This window comes from Panthera uncia, chromosome F2 (assembly GCF_023721935.1).
Source record: "Panthera uncia isolate 11264 chromosome F2, Puncia_PCG_1.0, whole genome shotgun sequence".
Classification (NCBI taxonomy): domain Eukaryota; kingdom Metazoa; phylum Chordata; class Mammalia; order Carnivora; family Felidae; genus Panthera; species Panthera uncia.
In genome coordinates this window covers 53,009,121-53,030,920 of record NC_064812.1, presented here as the reverse complement: position 1 = coordinate 53,030,920, position 21,800 = coordinate 53,009,121, and the positions used below count along the sequence as shown (strand labels likewise).

Sequence of the window (21,800 nt, the reverse complement as noted above, 5' to 3'; positions counted from 1 at the left end):
GGCAAACTAGTACAATTAACTTTTTAAAAAGCTTGAGGGAGGTCATAAAGTCTGGAGTACAGGGATGCCTCAGTCAGTTAAGTATCTGACTCTTGATTTTGGCTCAGGTCATCATCCCAGGTCGTAGGATCAAGCCCAGCGTTGGCCTCTGTGCTGAAAGTAGAGCCTCCTTAAGATTCTCTCTCCCTCCCTCCCTCTCCCTCTCTCTCCCCCTCTGCCCCTCTCCATCGCATGGGTGCTCTCTCTAAAATAATAGATTAGATAGATAGACAGAAAGAAGGAAAGAAGAAAGAAAAAATTGTGAGTACACATAACAAATGGCATATTATTACTTTACAAGACAGACTATATTCTAGAATATATATATATACATACATATATATATGTATGTATATATGTATGTATATATATATCTGTCTCCAGATGTTACAATCTTCATAATCAACACATAAATGCTTTAACTAAGATCATGACGCCAGTCTCTCTCTTTACAAATCCACCATTCTTTAGACTGAAGTTAAACCTTTAGTTTTCTTTCCCTTTGAAGACTGTCACTGAAGTTCCTCTTTCACTTACACACAAATGCAGGCACAGATGGGGGACATTTTGCTTTCACAAGAGGATGCCCTGTCTTGCATGCTATATCCCCAGAGGTGGCTCTGAGCCCACCTGACACCATCGGTGATGGGAATGAGACCGACCACCAACACTGAGCAACGAAATGTTCCCTGGGAAGACCTGTACACGTGAAATGAGCCTCTCTGGACAGTCTGCCCCACACAGTAGCAAATGAAGCTGATGGCTGCTGATAAAAATAACCTTAGGAAAGAGTGTTCATCTAATGTTCGTCACCAAAGCATCAATCTGTACTGTGACAATCATGGTCGGGTCTATACACAAAAAGGCCTGCCTCTCCCCTGTCAATTCTACACGACCTAGCCATCCAGCTTCAGGGAAGAGAGTGCCTTCATCGCTTCCAGGAAGCTCATTCCAACTGGGTTCAATCCTGAGCCAGGCAGTCACAACTGGAGTCCAGTGCAGGTGGTGGCTGTTCCCAGAGGATGTTACCTTCCAGCTTCCCGTTTTCATGCCTCAGCCTCCGAAGGGGGAGCAGGGCAGTGCAGGACATGGTATGAGTGGGGTGACCTTGCTATGGGAGAATTTTTTTCTTGCCCAGTTTTCATGCTCTTCATCTCTACATATTCACCTGGGAGTGTGGGGGGGGGGGGGGGGGGGGGGGCTCTTATGAGCTGAACTGTGTTTCCCCAAAATTTATACACTGAAGTCCTAACCCCTAGTCCCTTAGAATGTGAGACAGGACCTTGCAAGAGGTAATTAAGTTGTGATGAGGTCATTAGGGGAGGCCCTAATCCAATATGACAGGTGTCCTTACATGAAGACGAGATTAGGACACAGAGAGACACCAGGGACACACATGCACAAGAGGGACAATGATGTGAAGAGGCAGCAAAGTGACAGCCTTCTTCAAACCACGGAGAGAGGAGGGAGAGGGGCCTTGGGAGAAATAGAACCTGCTGACACTTCGGTCTTAGACCTCCAGTCTCCAGAACCGGGCGAAAATAAATTTCCGTTGTTAAAGCCAATCTGTCTGTGGTATTTGTTATGGGAGACCTAGCAAATGAATTCAGGGTGCTTCCTAAAAGTCAGGCCACTGTACCCTTTATTATGAAATTAAATCTTCCAGACAAATACATTCAATACCCTATTAACAGAAGAAAATAAAGCTGGAACCTTCCTCACATGTTCAGATGGGGGCAGGCAGGTAATTCATTTAAGTAAATGTGCTTTCAAGCCAGCTTTTAAACAAGAGTTCTAATCATCAGTGGACTTTTCACTCAGCAACCCTCCTCCACCTGTTCAATATCGTTTTTACAACTCTCAGTTCAAGAGCCACTTAAGAAATAAATGATTCATGGCCACTGAAAGCATGATAATTTTCTGTGAGGCATAATGGCTGGGTTTCTACGTCCACAAGTAATAAAAAATAATGCTACCCCTTAACCCTCTTAACTTCTCTCACAGAAAAAAAGGCAAAAAGACCCCCCAGAAAGACCCAGAAAGACCAAGTCTCTCCTTTGCAATATGTATTTCCCCCTTGGGCTTAAAATTCTACCTTTAAAAAACAAAATTAAACTTTAGAAAATAAAAGCTAGTTAACAATGAACATTTCTGGTTTTATCTGAAGATGGGATGCGTTGAGTCTCAGATTTGAGAGAAGGACCGTATTCCTTCATAAAACACATTAACCTGCAAAGGTTTTCTGAATTTTGCAGGGCCAGAATTCCCATTTCCATACAGGCAGGCCTATCTACAGAAAGGGGCGGACTGCTTTACCAGTCATAACACGCCCCGGCGGTGTCACCTTGGGCCAGATGCCTCATCACACTCACCCTGTTTCCTAATCTGTAATCTACGGAAAACACACTTCTCTTACAGGGCTGTTGAGAGAATTAAATTGGATACGCAAGTAACAGCACAGTCCGTAAACACAATATTTCTCAAAAATTGGTCTACAGACTTCATGCCTCAGACACCTGGAAGCTTCATGAAATCGTGGGTCTCACTCCACACACCACCAGATGGGGATGGGGTCTGGAAATGGGCATTTTTAACAAGCATTTTAACAAGTGAATTAAGGCTCATGTCCTTGACAGGCTATGAGGCTCAATCTGGGTCTGGACAGGGGACAGAAGGGGAACCCAAGATCAGCTTCTTAGCATCCAGCTGGCATGCTGCCTGTTTTGTTCTCAGTAGGTACCCTGGTTCCGGGATCTGGGTTCCAGCCCGGGGCCCCACCATCCCTGTCTCTGATTCCAATTCACCTTCTGTCCTGCCCCACAGTGACTGTCCTAAAATACACACCTGGACATGCTGCCCCCTGCTGCAGAGCACCCAGCCTCCCCACCCCACCCCCAACCCCATCTCTTCTGACTGCCTGAGTCTGCCTGCCTGGGGGCTGGTCTCTGAATTCCAGACAGCCCTGCTTGCTTAGCTCACAGTTCAGCTTAAATGTCTCCTCCTCACAATGGCGCTCCCAACTGCCCAGTCATTCCTAATAACATAAGTATATTTTACGTCTCTGCCCAGGACCTAATACCTGCCAATATTCCCTTCTTTGTGCAGTTATCTGTTCCCACCATAAAGTCAGAAGAGGTAGCTTGTTGGCCGCCATATGCCCTGCCTCTCATGGTGCCTGGCGCACAGTAGGAACTCAATAAACACATGCTGAATGAACACGTTAATGAATTTCTGGCCCATACCGCTGCCAGCCGTGGTGAGGTTCTCACACTGTATGTGTCAGGCTGATAGACAGAAAAGTTCCATTTTTCATCATGCAACAGGATGACTGTAGGGCAGTACTTTCTTTGTGCAAGATCTGTGGCTAAGGGGAAAGTGTTAAATACGTTTTCTGTAAACTGACCCCCTTATATTAAAAAAGCCAACATTTAAATCGCTCCTGTATCTTCACGGTTATTTGTGAAGTGAAGCATTTTTTGTTCCTCGCACAACCAGATTTTCTATAAATTTCACAATGGATGTCCTTAAAACAGTTAGCTGTGCATACTTTTTATGAGCACCAAAACCCCCTCACTTAAATTTTCCTACTTATTGATAAAAATAAAAGTATTGTCTTTGGAACAAAATATCCCTTAACAACAAAACAGTCGGCTCCAGACAGTATTATAAATCTATTCATGTTATAACCGTTCTCAGCCCCTTTAGAAACTGTGGAACAATGGAGCCCATCCAAAGGCTCTTGTGTGCTGCTCTCTGGAAAATGGACAGGCATTCTGACCACAGAAAGTCTAGAGAAGAGGCTTTATAAAGAAGGCTATCTGAATGCATTTCTGCCCAACTTCTGAATTCTTTATTGTGTAAGGAAGAATTTCAGAGACCCACAGGTATACTAAGGATAAAAGAAAACTATGAATAGATGCCAGTTCAATTTTAGTAGTGGCCTCCCCTCACCCCTAATTCAGAAAAAATTATATTCTATACAATAGTTTCCCAGCAAAGACCCTGCCACCCATCTTTCTCACAAGGGAAAGGCGAAGTGAAAATCTTCACCTCGGAACTTTAATTGGTTATCCTGTACGTGTCTTGACGGCAATGAGTTTCAAACTAACAACAAATGAGGGAGGAGGGCACATGGCTTTGGTCTACCGAGAGTCACAGAAAGGAAAAATGGAAACGGTCGGTTGCAAGACAGGAGGCCATAGTTACGAAAGGAAAATAAGGCCCCTTATGATCAACCTCATGAGGAGATAAGTACACACTTCACCTCAAATGGTTTCTTGCCTGCCTGGGGCACATGGCCGCCAGGGATTTACAGTTGGGAACATAGTCCACACTGGGCAGGTACAGTGGCACTTACAGAAACCCATTCCTCTGAGCTGAAACGGAAAGTAAAAAAGGGACAAGGGAGTGTTGCCATTGTTCAATCTTTCTCCAACCTTTTTCAGACTTTCCTGTTCCTCCTTCCATAGTGGCTTGATACCTACAGCACCCAACAAGTATCATGCCCTCTGAACAGGTGGTTCTCAATGATGGCTGCAATACCTGGGGGGGGGGGGGGGGCTTTCAAAAACCACCAAGGTCAAGGCCCCCCCAGGGCACACTAATCAGAATTACTGGGGGCAGGCCCTGGGTATCATGAAGTATTACACCTCTGCAGGTAACGCTCTTATGCAGTCAGTATGGTGAACCATTGCTCTGAAGGTAGCTAGAGAGAAAAAAGGAGAAAGGTGAGACAGATCAGATGATCCGGCCCAACAGAGGGGAAAAAGCTTCGCCAGAACACAGAAGGGGAGCATACTTAAATGAGGAAGGGAATGCAGCAGCCACAAGGTGAGGCCCCTGTGGGCTGTCAGCTCTTTAACAACAGGAAATGTGGTAAGAAGAAGAAATGCTCGCAAACTCAGGAAGATGCTTGGCAAGAAAAGACAGGTGCAAAACCAAGGCAGGACAAGTTTAGCTCTTTAAAGTTGGGAGATAGGAGAGAAAATGATACTTGCAAGGAGGCTGCAGCTGGGGGAGGAGGTGGGTGTAAACCAAGACACCAAGAATGAGGTCTGCAGACAGGAAAGGCGAGGGATGTACTTCCACTATCACGTGTCAATGATTCAACATCTTTTCATGTTGATGGTTCACCTTCAGATAAAAAGTTTGGTATTACTCTGAAACAATGAAGAACTTTAAAAAAGAGGTAACAATAGCCATATAGTCCCTAAAACATGCTCCTGAATACCTACACAAACATTCAAAATTACCAACTTACTCACTCAGCTGACCTTTAGCTCGCATTGATCTTCAAGAACTTATTACTGTCTTAATGATGTTCTCGAGTCCTCAAAAGGCAAAATTCTTGGATGGCCCTATAAGCATGCAGTTTTCCCCCAATGCTACTGTAACACTCCACTCTGTTCTCTCCTCTGATTTACAAAGATTGGGTTCCCCTTGCTGGTTAGTGGGTTGCACAATCTGTGGTATATTCTGCCTAAGTAACATTGCCATAGGACTATGCATACTCACATGCAACAAGGGTAAATTTCACACATTGATCGAAATATTCATTCACATTCATAGCTACTTAGAAGTGCCATGGAAAATCAGTGAAACCCCAGGGCCAAACAGTTACAACTTTCTGAGTACCACCATTGGAATCTGGAAATTAACACAGATATCAAATTTATGTGAAATAAATAGATATGAAAATAAATACATGTGAAAAAAAAACTAACAAGACTCACTAAGTAACTTTAGGCAAATTATATTAAGATAATGGAGAATTTTTAAAAAATTGGAACAAGTCTGAAATATCTCACTTTGTACTAGTGTCTTACTTCCAAGCTGAGAACCCACTCGATAACACGTTACTTTCTTCATGTCTTTATCTTTTGTCTCACTGCCCAAGATTTTGGAATGGGTGTGAGGGTTACTTAGCATGAGTCTGGGGAATGATAGCTGTCATTGTTCCCTTTGGATTCTTCTCCAACGACATCTTTTGGACCTAATAAAACCATCTGCATCTTCTGGGACCCTTGACCCCAGGAGTGGGGTTGGGTGGGGAGGGGGGGGTAGGGGGGGTGGGGACTGGAGTAAATGAACATGGCTACAATCCAAGCCTAAAACAGGGAGGTGAAACCACAAACCACAGGAGAATGTAGATCTGGCGGCCATAACACATCCATACCTGGCCTTCTTCCACCAAAACTGAACAGCTAACTTGGCATTTTATCAAGTCTGATGGGAAGCTAATGATGTGAAAGAAAGACAAGTACACTCAGGGCTAAATTGCATGCAATGTGTTTGTGGCAGAGGGGACAGGAGGATGGTAGCTGGAAAGAGGATGGAACAATTATTTGGAAGGTAATCTCCTGGCATACACTGGGACAAGTTCACAAACCTTTTCCCACAATTCCGAAATGCAAAATTTCCTGAAAAGAGGGTTTCTTTGTTATTTTGCTACCAAATGAATTTACTCCAACTTGAACTGGCATCAAGTTATTTGGTCATTCTACGTCCTCCTAAATGTGAACATTCATCCACTTTGTTATAGAAACTACTGTTGCCTGGATCGAATAAGACTGTTACATAGCATACAGTATATAAACTGTATTACCTTTCTAAAAGCTGAATTCTGTAAAGCATTTGGCCCCAACGGGATTTCTGACCTCTACACAACTCTCCAGACCAGTGAGTTCTCTGGATTTAATCCTTTTGTAGTTTCCCCACATCGTGCAGGTATGTTCACCCGACCTCAGTCAGCTTATCAGTGATTTCAATGACATTATTTTAGTAGACAGATTCACAGGGAACAAAACTGTACAAAACTGAAAATCAGGCATACCACGGACTCTTTAATGTAGCATACATGCTGCATTAAATACACATGCTTATCTTCTCCTTTGCCACATTTTTCACCTGATTAGTCTGACAATTGTGATAACGAAGTATACCCACACCTGCCACTGTAGCATGGGTACGGCACGGGTAATATGAAAAATATAAACGTGATGACCTTCAAAAAGAAGATATCAGGGGCCCCTCAGTGGCTCAGCTGGTTAAGCGTCCTACTTCAACTCAGGTCATGATCTTGTAGTTCATGGGTTCGAGCCCTGCATCGGGCTCTATACTGACAGCTCAGAGCTCGGAGCCTCCTTCAGAGTCTGTGTCTCCTTTTCTCTCTGCCCCTCCCCACCGCGCGCGCGTGCTCTGTCAAAAATAAATATTTTAAAAATTAAAAAATAAAATAAAGTTCTTAAAAAAGATATTAAACTACATTTTTACTTGTAAAAATTAATATCCCAAATGAAATGTCCAGAGACTGGCTAAAAGGCAAATCTATAGAGACAGAAAATGAGATAGAAATGAGAAAGGGACAGAAAGATCAGTGGTTGCCTGGGGTGACCACAAACAGGCACAAGGGATCTACTTGGAGTGATGAAAAGCCCTAAAACTGGACTGTGATGATTGTTCCATAATTCTGTACATTTACTAAAAATCAGTGAATTGTACACTTAAAACAGGAGAGTTTTATGGCATGTAAATTACACCTCAATGAAGATGTTAAAAAACTAATATCCGAAACTTCTAAAATAACACTTTTTATGTCCCTACCTCCTCTTCTTTCCTGATGTTTCAAATTAATACCAGTTGAAATGGAGAGAGAAGGTAATAAACGACCTATTCCTGATTATCAAGGGAAAAACAGAAATTTCACCCACAAATGATTAATTTTAAATGTAGCCAGAGAACATAATTTCTTCCAGATAGTCCCTTATATTTAGCAAATAAAATCGAAATTAATTTTTAACATGTCATACATTCCTCTAATTACAGCATATATCACATTGAATAATAGTATTTTATTTGCCAGTCATCTTCAAAGAGACTGTAGGGGCACCTGGGTGGCAAAGTCGGTTAAGTGTCCGACTCTTGATTCCGGCTTAGGTCATGATCGCACAGTTTGTGAGCTGGACCCCGTGTCAGTCTACGCGAACAGCACAGAGCCGACTTGGGATTGGGATTCTCTCTCTCCTTCTCTCTCCCCTCTCCCGCTTGTTTCCCACCCCCCACCCCTGTCTCTCTCAAAATAAATAAATAAACCTAAAAGAAAATTAAAAACAACAAACAAACAGAGTGTAAACTCCTGAGGGCTGGGACGATGTCATGGTTTGTCCTGTACTTTCAGGACCTTTTATTTTAGGTGCTTAACAAACAATTATATTGATTGCAAGGATTTCCTCCCAAGGACTATCTATCACATTTCCATTTGCTTGAACAATATAAAGACAGGCCTTGCCTTCTAGATCAGAGTTTCTCAACTTCAGCACTATTGACATTTGGATCAGATCATTTTTCTCTGAGGAGAGCTGTTCTATGCACTGTAGAATATATGAGGGCAACACTGGCTTCTGCCCCTACATGCCCACAGTACTCTACCCAGCTGTGACAACCAAAAATATCTCCAGACATTGTCAAATGTTCCACGAGGGCAACGTCACCCGTTGTTGAGAACCACAGCTCTAACTAGAAAGAGTGTAAGACATCCACAATGCCTTTTGCATTATCATTTTCTGAAGCTAGCAAGAACCCTGAGAAAGAAAAAGCGTATGACTAGGAAATGATAATTTTCTGACCATAGGTTTTGGCATATTATAGGGAGAAAAAAAGGAGAAAATGCCTTTTATGCTTCTTATAACTGTGGAGATGGAAAAGGCTTATTCTAATCCAAGGCTGACAGTTTTCAGGATATGCAGAGCTGTGAAGATACATAAGAGAAGGGTCCAAATCCCAAATGGCCCGTGGCTATAAAACAGTATAAAAGAAGCATGTTTATTACCAGCACCGGGCTGGTTATTATGAATTGTATCTAGAAGAACAATTTTGAAAATGCTATTGAATATTTATTAAAAGCAAAGATCTATAATATAATAACTCAGGTCCTGGACATGCCACTATTAGCAAATCACTCGGCCAGTGAGAAAGGTTAAAAACTGTGGTGACAGAAATTAAATTGTTAAGTTTAATACTTCAGTGTTTTATTTTTCTCAACAATGATAGTGTTTAGTAATCCTGTTCCAAATATTCCACCAGAAGACCTAAAAACCTGTTATCCATACTGTATGTTTTCGATGAGACTCCAAAGTTTTTAGTTTTAATTCTACGTTGGAGATACTGAGCATTTCACACTGATGTTCAAGTTCAAGCCACACATTCTGGGCAAAGTGACTATTACATAATGAAGCGAAAGGAAAATATTCTTAACATCATCCAAATATGTTTGAATATTTATGAAGATTCATACTTTGCTTGAAAGCATCTTTAGTTTTTATTGAGAAAAACAAAGGAGTACCTTTCTATACTCAATACCAACAATTTGGGTACTATAGATGACAATCCTAGTTTTCAACCACTTCTGCATTTTCAATCTGTTATATATAAGCTACGGTAGACAGTTACATGTCAATTCCTAACATTTAAAAAGGCAGTATATCTTTTAAATTCTGTTTGTAAAAATGTTTATGTTTTTCTCTCTGCCCATTGGTAAATGTAACCAGGTTTAGGACTCTGAATATTAAACATGTAATTCCTAAATCCAATAAGAGAAAGAATATATACAATATGCAAAAACTCTCTATTCAATCAAGCCCTGACTGTACACATAAATATGGAATTCAAATTAGATTACTAATTTAGACATGTTCTATCATGTCAAGTATACACTAGCATAAAAATATCTGAACAAAATTCAGGAGGAGGAAAAAAATTGTTCTTTTTAGCAAATGAAAATTCCTAGTACATAACATTAAAATATATATACTCATAGATGGGGCGCCGGGGTGGCTCAGTCAGTTAAGCATCTAACTTTGGCTCAGGTCATGATCTCACAGCTTATAGGTTCAAGCCCTGCATCGGGCTCTGTGCTACAGCTCAGAGCCCGGGGCCTGCTTCAGATTCTGTGTCTCCCTCTCTCTCTGCCCCTCCCCTGCTTACACTCTGTCTCTCTCTCTCTCTCTCAAAAATAAATAAACACTAAAAAAAAAAATTAAAATATATACTCAGGGAAAGATTAGTAGGAAACGTAGCTTAATCAAATCAACTCAACAGAATACTAACTCTGTGCCCTGGATTATCATATTTGCATTTGGATGAAATTGGGACACATGAGGCATGAAATGGCGAAATTAATTTTCATTTTACTTGAGTTTCCTCATATTATAAATATAAAATGCAATAAAATCATATATAAAATACCATATTACTTTGTATTATTCTCTAAATTTTCATATGCCTCTACTATAATTTCTCAATGACCCTGGACCAAGGCCACTATAATACACCAAGGGTAACGGTAATTACTAGAATTAAGATAGTTGCCTAATGTTTTTATAAAACTTTTTAAAATTTATAAATGTATGGTTATTTTTAAAAATAAACACCAATAACAAACGACCAAACCATGAAACGTCACAAAAGCATAAGCCCCTTTGTATTCAACTTTTCCTACGGAAGCTAAAATGTCAAATTGGTGCCGTGAAGCTTGAAATTGAGATTTAAGGATAAGCACTGGTACCAGCATTTTGCTACTTGCTAGAAATTGCTTTCATCTGGAAATTGCCATTTAGCAAGGTTCATAGATATTTTTTGGTGAAATAAAAAAAACACAGCATCATAAACTTTTCAGTCACAAAATTCCATGTTTGCATGATTCTAACATTCCTGTTTATTAATAGCTGATATCTGATTTAATGTAGCAAAATTAGGTAAATCACAATTTTAGAATATCAGGAGCCAAAAGAGAAGCTGTAAAACTAGAATAAACCCTTTAGATTTATCCTGCATCATTCTACACTGCTCAAGTGTGAAATGCTCAAGACAAATGTTTTACTACTTAGCCTTAAATGGGTAACATAATAATAGCTGCTTTGGCCAAGATAAAGCTAGCTACATCATTTAATGTATTTGGAATATACAAGATTAATATCATAAAGAGAAAACCAACAGTTTAAACCTAATTTGACTGATTTTTGTTTCACATGCACACACACACCCACACAGAATGCTTCTCACATACAACAACAATTGCAACAACTGAAAACAAGTTTCCATTGCATCACAAATGCCAAGTTTAATTACAATAATTTTGCAGTTTAAAATATTAAATTTTTTTATTTTATAACTCAGATGCTTTTTTTTCTTTAACGTTTATTTGTTTTTGAGACAGGGAGAGACAGCATGAACGAGGGAGGGTCAGAGAGAGAGGGAGACACAGAATCTGAAACAGGCTCCAGGCTCTGAGCTGTCAGCACAGAGCCTGACGCGGGGCTCAAACTCACGGACCGCGAGATCATGACCTGAGCCGAAGTCGGATGCTTAACCGACTGAGCCACCCAGGCGCCCCTCAGATGCTTTTTTTTTTTATGCTTTTAAGATAATGAAAGAAAAAGATGCTCATTTTGTGAAGAAAGATTTTTTTCCCCAGTCTAACTTACTTACATACATTTACATAAATAACCCGTGGCCCATCAAACACAGACTGCAGCCAACACAGTTCCTACTGCTGGTGCTTTAAGTAGACTAATGAAAACAATCTCTTAAATGTTCCACCCTCTCATTTTTCTTTAGTAGCTATTCACGGAGACACAGGCAAAGTGGTGGGATGGCCAGAAGCAACAATGTGAAGTCAGATGCCTCAGGTTAGGTCCTACGAGTTCTACCATTTATCAGCTGTGTTATCTCCACACCGTTGTCTGAACCCTGCATCTCAGTTCTCTCGTCTCTCTAATGGGAGTAATTCTGCCTGTAGGTCAAAATCAAAGCCAAAATGGATGACGACTAAAATATATGATCTCAACTAAAATACATGGTCATTATTTCCATCATGCCCAAATATTCTAGGTTGTCTATAATATAATGAGGCCTGTTTTTATGACAAGTGGAAATTATAGGAAACTACGCTCACTAGATCTCAAATAGACCAATGAGCCAAATGATTCATTAATAACTATAAAAGGACTGGTTCAAAGGTCCAAACCCTCTAAAGATGCTATGGCCATGATCAAAGCTTAGTGTCTGCAAACTGTCAAATAATATGCCATTTCTCACTTTTCCTTCCAGCATGCTCATTCATGGATACAACGAGACATGCCTGTTGGAAGAATCAGGCACTTTATCCACTGAGAAAATGACTCTTCCGTCCTTCCCACTTTCCCAATGTGCCCTCATCCTGCTGTCAAGAAAGGAGAAAGATGAATGGAAATGAAAAATAAGAAATGGCAAATTTATCCTCTATGCAGCTTCAGATCCAGGAGCATGTTTTTTCAGGATTTTCTTTTTTCTTTACCCTTATCCCCACCCACTTTCCAGACGGTAGGCCTTAATGTTTATGGACGGGGACAGAAAGCTCTATGAGAATGCACCACCATCATCTGTGTAGATACAAGCAAGTTAAGAGGCAGACCTCCCCGTCTGCTTGCTGCCTTTTCTTTCTCTTTCATTCCTGTTGTTACCTGGCTCCCATTCCATCAGGCACCTGATTTTGCTTTGCCTCTGGCTCCTGCCACTTTGTGTCCAAGCACTTGTCAAAAACTTCTCTCACTTCATCTCACTAGCCCTTCTCCTTTTCTTCAGCCTGCCACCTTGGCCCTCATCTTTCTTTCCCACTCCACAAGTGCTCCCAGGCAGATCACTACCTCAGTAACAGTGTCAAACACACAGAAGATCTGCAAACTTACGTCTTCAGCTTGGCCTCAGTCTTGAATTACAGAACCCCAGGCCAGTACAACGGCCCACTGAATCTCAAGCCCCGGATGTCCCTCTGGTGCCTCACATTACATAAATCCACAGATAAATCTGTCAGCTTCCCCTGCAAACTGCACCGTCCTCTGGGTTCACGATCATGACCAATGGCACCTCTGTCCACTCAATCACCCAAGCCAGAGACCTGGGAGTCATCCTCAGAGTCACCACTCCCTCCCTGCTTCTTCCCCTCTCTCCCTCTCCCCACTCTTATGGGTCTGAGTTCAGACCTCAGAACCTCACTAGGGTTCATTGAGCCAACAATTTTTTTAAATTAATTAATTAATTTATTTATTTATTTATTTATTTTTACAGGGCTCCTCTTTCTGTCCCATGTCCCATTCATTCTCTACAGAACACCCAGAGTAATCGTTCTGCAGGAACAACCTAAAGTGCGCACACTCATCTGGACCAAATATGGCCCCCAAGACCCTTCCTGAACCAGCCCCAGCCTCTGCTCTCCACCTCCAGCCTTGTGCACTGCCCTCCATGTGGACCAGCCATGTGGAACTACCAGCTGCTCTACAGACACACAGCCTGCCCTCTTTGGTACTTGCTCTCTGGTCCCTCTGCTCAGAGTGATTTCTGTCGGCCCACTCCCATCCTCAGCTGCCCGGCCTGCTCTGACTTGCCGGCCAGGCTCAGATCCACCCTACTTCCTCCAGGAAAGCCATCCCCTTAGGGTCAGGTACCCCCGACAGAGCCCAGCATCTTTTACGCACTGGTTCCAACTGCATCTTTTCCCGTCCCTTCTGCTGAGATTCTTGAGGGCAGCGCGAGGATTCTTTGTACGTTTGAGGTTTCAACATCCAATAACATGCCTGGTATCATATCAATATATGTTTGGTGAATGCATAAATGAATAAATATCACTCCAACTCCATCGGATGCAAATACTGCCATGCTGCTAGTGATTGATTATGTGTGAATTAGAGGTTCACAGCTCTCCTTAGAAGGCGTCAGAGAAAAAAATACTAAGGCCACAGTGGTTGCAATTCCCGAATGCTGAATACAGAGACTATAGTATTCTTGTGAGCAACTGTGTTACAGGTTGGTTTTATTCAATTAAAAAAAAAAAATCATTGTGTTGTGTGGTTTCATTGTCTCTGACTTATAGCATAAGCTGCCTCAACATTAAAGTTTCCAGATAGCTTCAGCATGTTTAATCATAATGGGAGTGATAGAGGAACGGGTACAGGGCCAGAGCAAGCAGAAGGGCCAGAGCAAGCACAAGTGACATTAACAGCAATGATAGAATCACAAATGAAGTGAGACCAGATGCCCAAAGACTTACCTGATCACCCTACATCACTTAGAGAATAAACCCACAGAAAGGCTTACATATGCAACGCTGGGAACCCTCTGAAGACTGGAACGACAAATGGTAACAATACTGATTTAGTCACACCTTTGGGTACTTTTACAAAATCATCAGAAGCTGATAACTTGCAAATGAATATGTGACATGGTATGCAGAGACTGGGCCTGGGTCCTATGAAATTGTAAAGAAAGGTACAAAGCTGCTGATGATCAATTTTAAAACTTTTTTTTTTTTTTTTTTACTTCCCTATTCCATAAAGTTCATAGGGTTTCAAGTGCTCTGTATTTTAGGCACAGGCCCTCCAGTCAGGCCAGATTTCCCTTGTCCTTTGCAATTAAGTCTATATTTGGAAAATTGAATTTTTCATAAGCTTTTAGTCACTCACAGGTTGGAAAATTGTACAGTCCTATAAAATCAAGGAGGGGGAGTGGATGAAACACCAACACAGTATGCTGAAATGCTGCTACAACAAAAATAATAACTCAAAACCCAAGGGATATGAAGAACTTATTGAACAAACGTTGGCTCCAATGTGAAATCTAGAAAAAAAAATCGAGGAAGTGGGGCTCAGAGGAAGGGTTTTGAAAATATTACAAGTTGGTTATAAAACCTGTCTTTGTACTCTGTGTTTGGACTGAAATTAGACTATAATGCAGGCACAGAAGATTGGATGCAATGTCCCAATTCTGAGACAACACACTGGAACCTTGTTAGACATGCATTCATTTACTTTATAAACCATAGATTCATTATGAATAATGTACGACACTGCTGTAGTAATGTTCATAACTGATAATTTAAAAAACTTTTTTCTAGGTTATTTTTATTTATTTTGAGAGAGAGATAGAGAGCAAGCGGGGGAGGGGCAGAAAGAGAAGGAGAGACAGAATCCCAAGTAGGTTCCACGCTGTTAGCGTAGAGCCTGATGCAGGGCTCAAACTCACGAACTGTGAGATCATGACGTGAGCCAAAGTCAAGAGTTGGATGTTTGACTGAGACTCCCAGGAGCCCCCAATAACTGATACTTTTTTAAACTTTTTTTTTTTTTAATCACCGGAGAACAATCTCAGGTCTCTATACTTCCCCTTTCTTCAATGACTGACACAATCAAGAATATGACCCAAACATAGACAAAGTTAACATGCCTCTCTACTGTGAGGTTCAAGGCTTTATGCTTCCTATTTCACAATGCTAACATGTGATTTTCTTTTTCGAGCTTGTTGCATGAACTAAGCTTAAGCTCTTCCTCCACAAAGACAAGAGAGACGACACTATTTGTGCAGTCAATGCCAGCTGCTGGCCATGGGCAAGAAGGTGGGCAATGAGCATTCCCATCATCCCTTCAACTCCATCCCAGGTTCACTGTGGGGACCAAGCGAGATATATGGGATTATTTAGAGAAACACAATATAGGACCCCTCGGCAACACAGCTGAACTATCATAAAGGCTCCAAAATTGGATGCAGAATGTGCTGTAAGGAGCCCAGGCCTCATCGGACAGCCGTGGGCTCCATTCTTGGCTCCATAGCTCACTAATGTGACCCTGGACAGGTGCCCTGACCTTTCTAGGCCTCAGTTTCCACTTTTGAAAAACAGGATAAGAAAGTACCACATAAGGTCACTATGAGTTTAAAGTAAATTCTGTATGTAAAGTTCTTAGCATGGCAGCTGGTACATGGTAAGTGCTCTGTATTATCTATTCACTCCAATTCTTATCCAGAAGGCATGACCAATAAGGACTACAGATGTGGCAGATAAATCATTCTCAAAACAGTCTCCCCCCATTCCCACGCTGTGTCCTTAAATTCAGCAATGCCCCAGCCTTGAGGGGTTGTTTCTGCCATGTTGAATGCAAACTGCTTGCTTATATGACCATAAACTTGTCTCATCTCATGGATGAGACATCTCTCATGGATGTATTAAACTCCAATATACATGGATGTATGATGCAAGAGCTCTAGAAACAGAATCAGCTCCTAACTCTCCAAGCCAGAAGAGAAAATAATTCAAAATAGTAGATATGACTAGGGAGAGTAAATGATCTTCATTTGCTTTATCCATATTGAAATTAGAATGTATTTCCTGTACATAGATCTTCTGACGGCAAGAGAAAGCTGGTGTCAGAGTAGTTATTTGGAGATATAGAGGGGGCCACGGATAAGCCAATCAATAGTTGACACAGACAAGAAATAAAACAGAACTATGTAAATTCTAAAGAATGAGTTAAAACTAAATTATGGAACTAGCTTAAGTCACAAAAGTGGTCAAGGACAACTTTTACTACAGAATAACCCAGAAAAGAGGAGCATCTGAAACGTAAATATTGATGGGGTAAAAGGGAATATCTGTACTCTGACAAGAGGGGTTAAAATTGAAGTAGAAGGTATTTCAAAGATTTCAAATCAGCAAGGGCTCTTTTTGGCACACTGTCTGTGGGATTGTGCCTAGGCATACTGAGGCCCTCTCCTGAAAGCTCATTCCCAGAAAGTTCTGAGATATAATTGACACATAAAATTATATCAGTTCCAGGCATACACCATAATGATTTGATATATGTACATATTGCAAAATGACCACAATAGGTCTACTTAGCATCTATCATGACACAAAGTTTTCTTATGATGAGAACTTTTTTAAAAAGTGCTATTTTTTAAAGTTTATTTATTTTGAGAGAGAGGGAGAGAAAGAATCCCAAGCAGGCTCCACACTGTCAGCTTGGAGCCTGATGTGGGGGCCAATCTCACAAACTATAAGATCATGACCTGAGCTCAAATCAAGAGTCAGATGCTTAACCGACTGAGCCACCCAGGTGCCCCTGGGATGAGAACTTTTGAGATCTACTCTCTCAGCAACTTTCAAATACACATATGGTATTATTAACTGTAGTCACCATGCTGTACAGTTTTGATTTTAAAAAAGAAAGCCAACTTAGAACATCTGCCTTGAAGTACTTTCAGTGGCAGAATACGTTAGCTAAGAGGTTATAGCAGTCTTGCTTATGTGCCTTATATGGCAATCAGATTTTAATATTTAGAAAAGAGAATATTTACCAAGAGCTAGAACACTATGTAGTATCTGGATGATAACCTAAGAAAGCCACACGCGTGTACACACACACACACACACACACACACACAAACTCACAAAGTGGCCTCTCAATCATTTCCAACCTCTGAAGTCAGGTGAATTCAACAGGCTCTGGAGTAGACTTTTAACAAAGTACTCCTCACAAAGGACCCCCTGAAACTACTTCCAGTGACACTAGTATTAAGGCCTAGAAGAAGCATGCTTATCTGATGTAACATAAATAATTTCCATTTCTGAATATATAGTAAAATGTGCGGCAAAGTACAATCCTCTCCCTGCCTCCCCCACCTCTGCCACCCACGGTCTCTCTGCCCCATGGCTGTTCCTCAGCTGGGGATGCATTCATGCTCAGGTATGGTGCTCTTTGTGGATACATGACAGCTGCTTGTGGTGGTTTACTAGGCTAAGTGGATCCCTGTAGCCACATCTGCAGGCAGGAAACAAAACAGAGAGCACCTTCCTCCAGCATGAACTGTAACATTACACCATCCCCCACCCCCTTGATTCTCTGAATATATGAATGAGGAAGTAAAAAGCAATGGAATCCACTTGAAAGTGGAGGAGAAAACATACTTCACCTGCTGGCACATCTACCTTGTGCTAGGCTAAGCAAGTTATTTAACAATAATTATGGTCATAATAATAGCTCCCAGTCATGGAGAACTATGTTGTGAGTGCTGTTAAGCACTTTGCATACTTTAATGCTTAACGTGAACTTCCTCATCTGTAAACTGAAGATAATAATGCCCCTATTTTATTATTATGAGGATTGAAGGAGGAAAGATGCCTCACTTTGCAAGTTGAGGCAGCAGGGTCAAAAAGGACATGATTTGAAAGAAACAGACCGTGGGTTAAAATCCCAACTCTGATTTGATCTCGCTGAGCTTTAGTTTCCTCATCTCCCGGGTGGAGAGGAAACCAACCACCTCAGTGAGGAATTGAGGGAGACAATAAATGCAGCTGGTCTGCATCACTAGAAGGTGTTTAATAAATGTTTATACCCTCTCTCCTGTTATACGTGTGACCTGTTTCTGGTAACCTCCATCAGTAGCCATTCAATGTCCCCGGTACCCAATGATGCATTTCCTTTCAGAGCAATGATAATTTTATCAGTTTAATATGCCAACATTATGGACTTATTCAATCCTGCTCATAAGAGGAGATAAAGACACTGAGACACAGAGTTTAGGTAACTTGCTCAGATTCAAACACATGTTCCAAAAGCCAGCAACTCAGCTGCCTAGTGTACCCTCCTAACTATAATCCAATAGTGTCGATGGGGGTGAGTCAATTTGACATTCCATGCTTGGATGTATTCTATTCTAGACATAAGCAATGGATGCTGTCACAAACCACAACGTGATGACTAGCTTTCTAACTTTTGAAATAACATTTTTGTATTTTCCTAGAATTCTTTAAAAACCTATGATGTTTTTAAATGAAGTGCCTAAAAGCTCATCTTGTTCTATGTGTTGGAATACCATAAATAAATGCACTTCTCTTTCTAAAGATTACCTAAATAAATCTTACATGAAAACACACTCCTGAGTTTTGGTTTAAACATTTATTACAAGCCCAAATTATACATATATATACATATATGTATAAATATATACATGACTAATGACTATGACACCAAATAGTCTGAAAATTCTCCTTGTTTATAATGTTCAGTCTTAACAGTCATGGCAGTACCATGTGTATTTCAAAGTATTCCTTTTACAAATTTAACCAACTCAAATATTAAACCTCAGTGATCATAATCTATTGCTTTGCTTAAAAGGAATCGCTAGGGGACAGATGAAAAAGAAAGGTTATAGAATTCTATCTTTCAAAGTAGGACAGGGCAGCTACCTATAAATTATGCTCTTTATTTATTAAGATAATTAAGCCCATCAGTACACTTAACTTTCAGACTCAACAAATGTCTGGGACGAACAATTTCCACTTTTTCTAAAACAAAGGGGATGTGTTCAGAAAGGGTCTTCTGCAAGCTCTCTGCACAATGCATGCTATTTTAAAACATGATTTATGTGTCTAATTCCTGAAGCTGCCTTGAAAAATATACTGGGTTTTTCCTCTCATGCTACCTATTAGGAGAAGACACTCCAATTTGAAGAGTGCACTGTTTCAGACTACAGGACGCTCTATCATGTCAGCATTTTCATTAAATACTGTTCAAGCTGGACCTTAAACAAATGGAATGGAGAGCCACAGCTGCAGCCACTGCAGACACAGGTATCCCGCCGGGAGGCTTATATAAGAGGCGCAGGACAGTCAGGGTGAAACCCAAGTGTCATCATCTGAATCCTATTTCTTTGAGACTTGCCCACATTCTTCAAGTGAATGAAATCACATACAATGAACGGATTTCTCATTTTATTTGCCTTATGGCACAAAACGCTCTATTGACTTAAAGTAGCTTTTTCCCTAAAGGACTGGGCTCCAATTTAGGAAAACGCTGGCAACTTCTGCCTAGGGGAAGAGTAAAGTGGGATGCGCGGGAAGCCCGAAGGGCTGGGAAGGAATGGCTTAGCTCCCATCCCCAAAGACCTATCTCATCCAGGAATATTACAGAAGTCACTCCCCGGAGGACTTAGGATAGAGGTAACAAGACCCTACCCGCACAGCCCCCACCCCCAAACATATAGTCTAGGAGCTCGGAATGTGCAATCAGCAGCAGGCGAAATGCCCTCGGAGCACCTGTCCTCTCACAGCACATTTCCAAGTGGCACATTAATCAGAGGCTGCAGCCAGCCCGCCCTGGACTGCCTCTCCCCGCGTGCAGCGTCCGTTTCTTCGCACCCTGAACTCGCCGAGATGTAGCCCTGCTACTAACAAGAGGGGCCACCCCAAGCTTCCCACAAGAAGATAATAAAAACGCACCTCCCCTTCCCAGGCTCCCTCCAACTTCAGAAACTACAGTCAACTTACTGGGACGCAGGAGACAGGGAGCCTTCCAGGGGGACCGAGCTGCGCAGCGCGCAACCCCGCTGGCCTCTCACTGCCCGGGCGACAGCGGCGGGTGCAAAGATAGGCGCTGTCGCTCTGCACCAGCCGCCTAGCTCCGCCGTGCCCGGGGTCGGGCACTCGCCAGGGCGCACCGTCCGGCGGCGGCGGCAACGGCGACCGAGGATGCACCCGGCCGCGCGGACCCGAGAGCTGCAGATGCCACTGACCCCGAAGTGCGGCGCTCCGAGCCCCTGGTGCGTGTCGCCGGCTCCAAGGGAATGGCGACTCAACAAGGAACGCGGCAAGGGAAGAGCCGAGGCGCTGTTGCCCGCAGAACCGCCAGCCCGCTCCCAGGCAGTCGGTCACATCGCGGGTGCGCCGGCGGGGGAGCTAGCGGGCGTGCACCGCAGTCCGCACTCACCGCCGCGCCGCGGAGAATGACAAGCGCCGAGGCGGAGCAGCCGTGCGGGGCGCGGGGCGCGAGTGCGCATGATCCCGGCCCGCTGCGGCACGTCACGGGGGAGGGAGGGGCGGGGAGGGGGCGAGCTGGGCGGGGCCGGGGTGGGGGCCCCCGGGGCGGACCCGGGCATAGCGCCCTGCTCCCTCGCGGGAAGGTACAGGAAGTCTCCCGCCTCGGGGTTTGTAAACCTGAAGCTGTGTGGTTGAACTTGTCTCCATAGTCCATTGTCCCTTAAAAACCACTGTTTACTCTAAGCGGTCCTTAGGGCGCTGGGCAAGGCCAGAAAAGCCAGTTTAACTCAGGTTATAGCCTAATCATAAAGAACTGCCATTTAGGGTAAATTGGTCCTCTACCTGGCTGTGCCTTAGAATAACTTGGGAAGCTTGTAAGAGCTGTTTGCCCAGACCGCACCCCCAGGAACCAGATTAAGTACAGGAAAAATCCTTGGGCGCAGGTATCAGTGGGTTATAAAGCTTTCCAGATGATACCGAGGTACAGCATTTCAAGCCTTTAATGTGTGTCAGAATCTTTATTCTTCTTCTGAGGATTTTGTTAAAATGCAGGTTTCTGATTCAGTAGGCCTGGGCGCTAAGGGAAGATTCTTCATTTCTAACAAGTTCCCAGATGATGCCAGTGCTGCAGGATCAGACCATCTTCTCTTTGCCACTCAAACCGTAGTGTAGAATTTTGGAGCAGACCTTCTGAAACGTTGGGCTGTGTGAGAATCACCAGAGTAGTTTTTGTTTTGTTGGTTTTTTTTTTTTTTTTGGGGGGGGGGGCTGTTTGTTTTTTTAATGCAGTGCACATTCCCAGGCCCTATTCATGTGGTACAACGGCTGGGGCTCTGCTAATTACAGCGGTAAGGAGCACCCAGATAAGTTTGATAAGGGGGGTTGTTTGGACCAAACTTCACAATGTTGGACCAGCAACCTGGAGGTGAGCATACGCTTTTGCACTGAGAAGAGTCAAGCCAGGTCTAGAACTCAGAACATCTGACTGCAAGTTCAAGTCCAAGCCTAAATGGTGCTTTCTCTGACTAGTCCAAATCTTCTACAAGTATTATGCATTACTTTACTTAGTAGGAAATATATATAAATCATATGAAACACACAACACATTCTGTATTCTTGACACATAATCGTTAAAGTGAGCTTC

General features: G+C 42.4%; 1 protein-coding gene across 1 annotated transcript in view; it reads right to left on the bottom strand.

Moving 5' to 3' along the window:
• PAG1 (phosphoprotein membrane anchor with glycosphingolipid microdomains 1) overlaps nucleotides 1-20,248 on the bottom strand; it is a 142,831-nt gene extending 122,583 nt beyond the window's left edge. The window contains exon 1 of the mRNA XM_049633610.1: nucleotides 20,168-20,248. The gene's annotated coding sequence lies outside the window, so the exon portion shown is untranslated. The remainder of the gene's footprint in view (nucleotides 1-20,167) is intronic.
• Nucleotides 20,249-21,800: the final 1,552 nt, after the last annotated feature.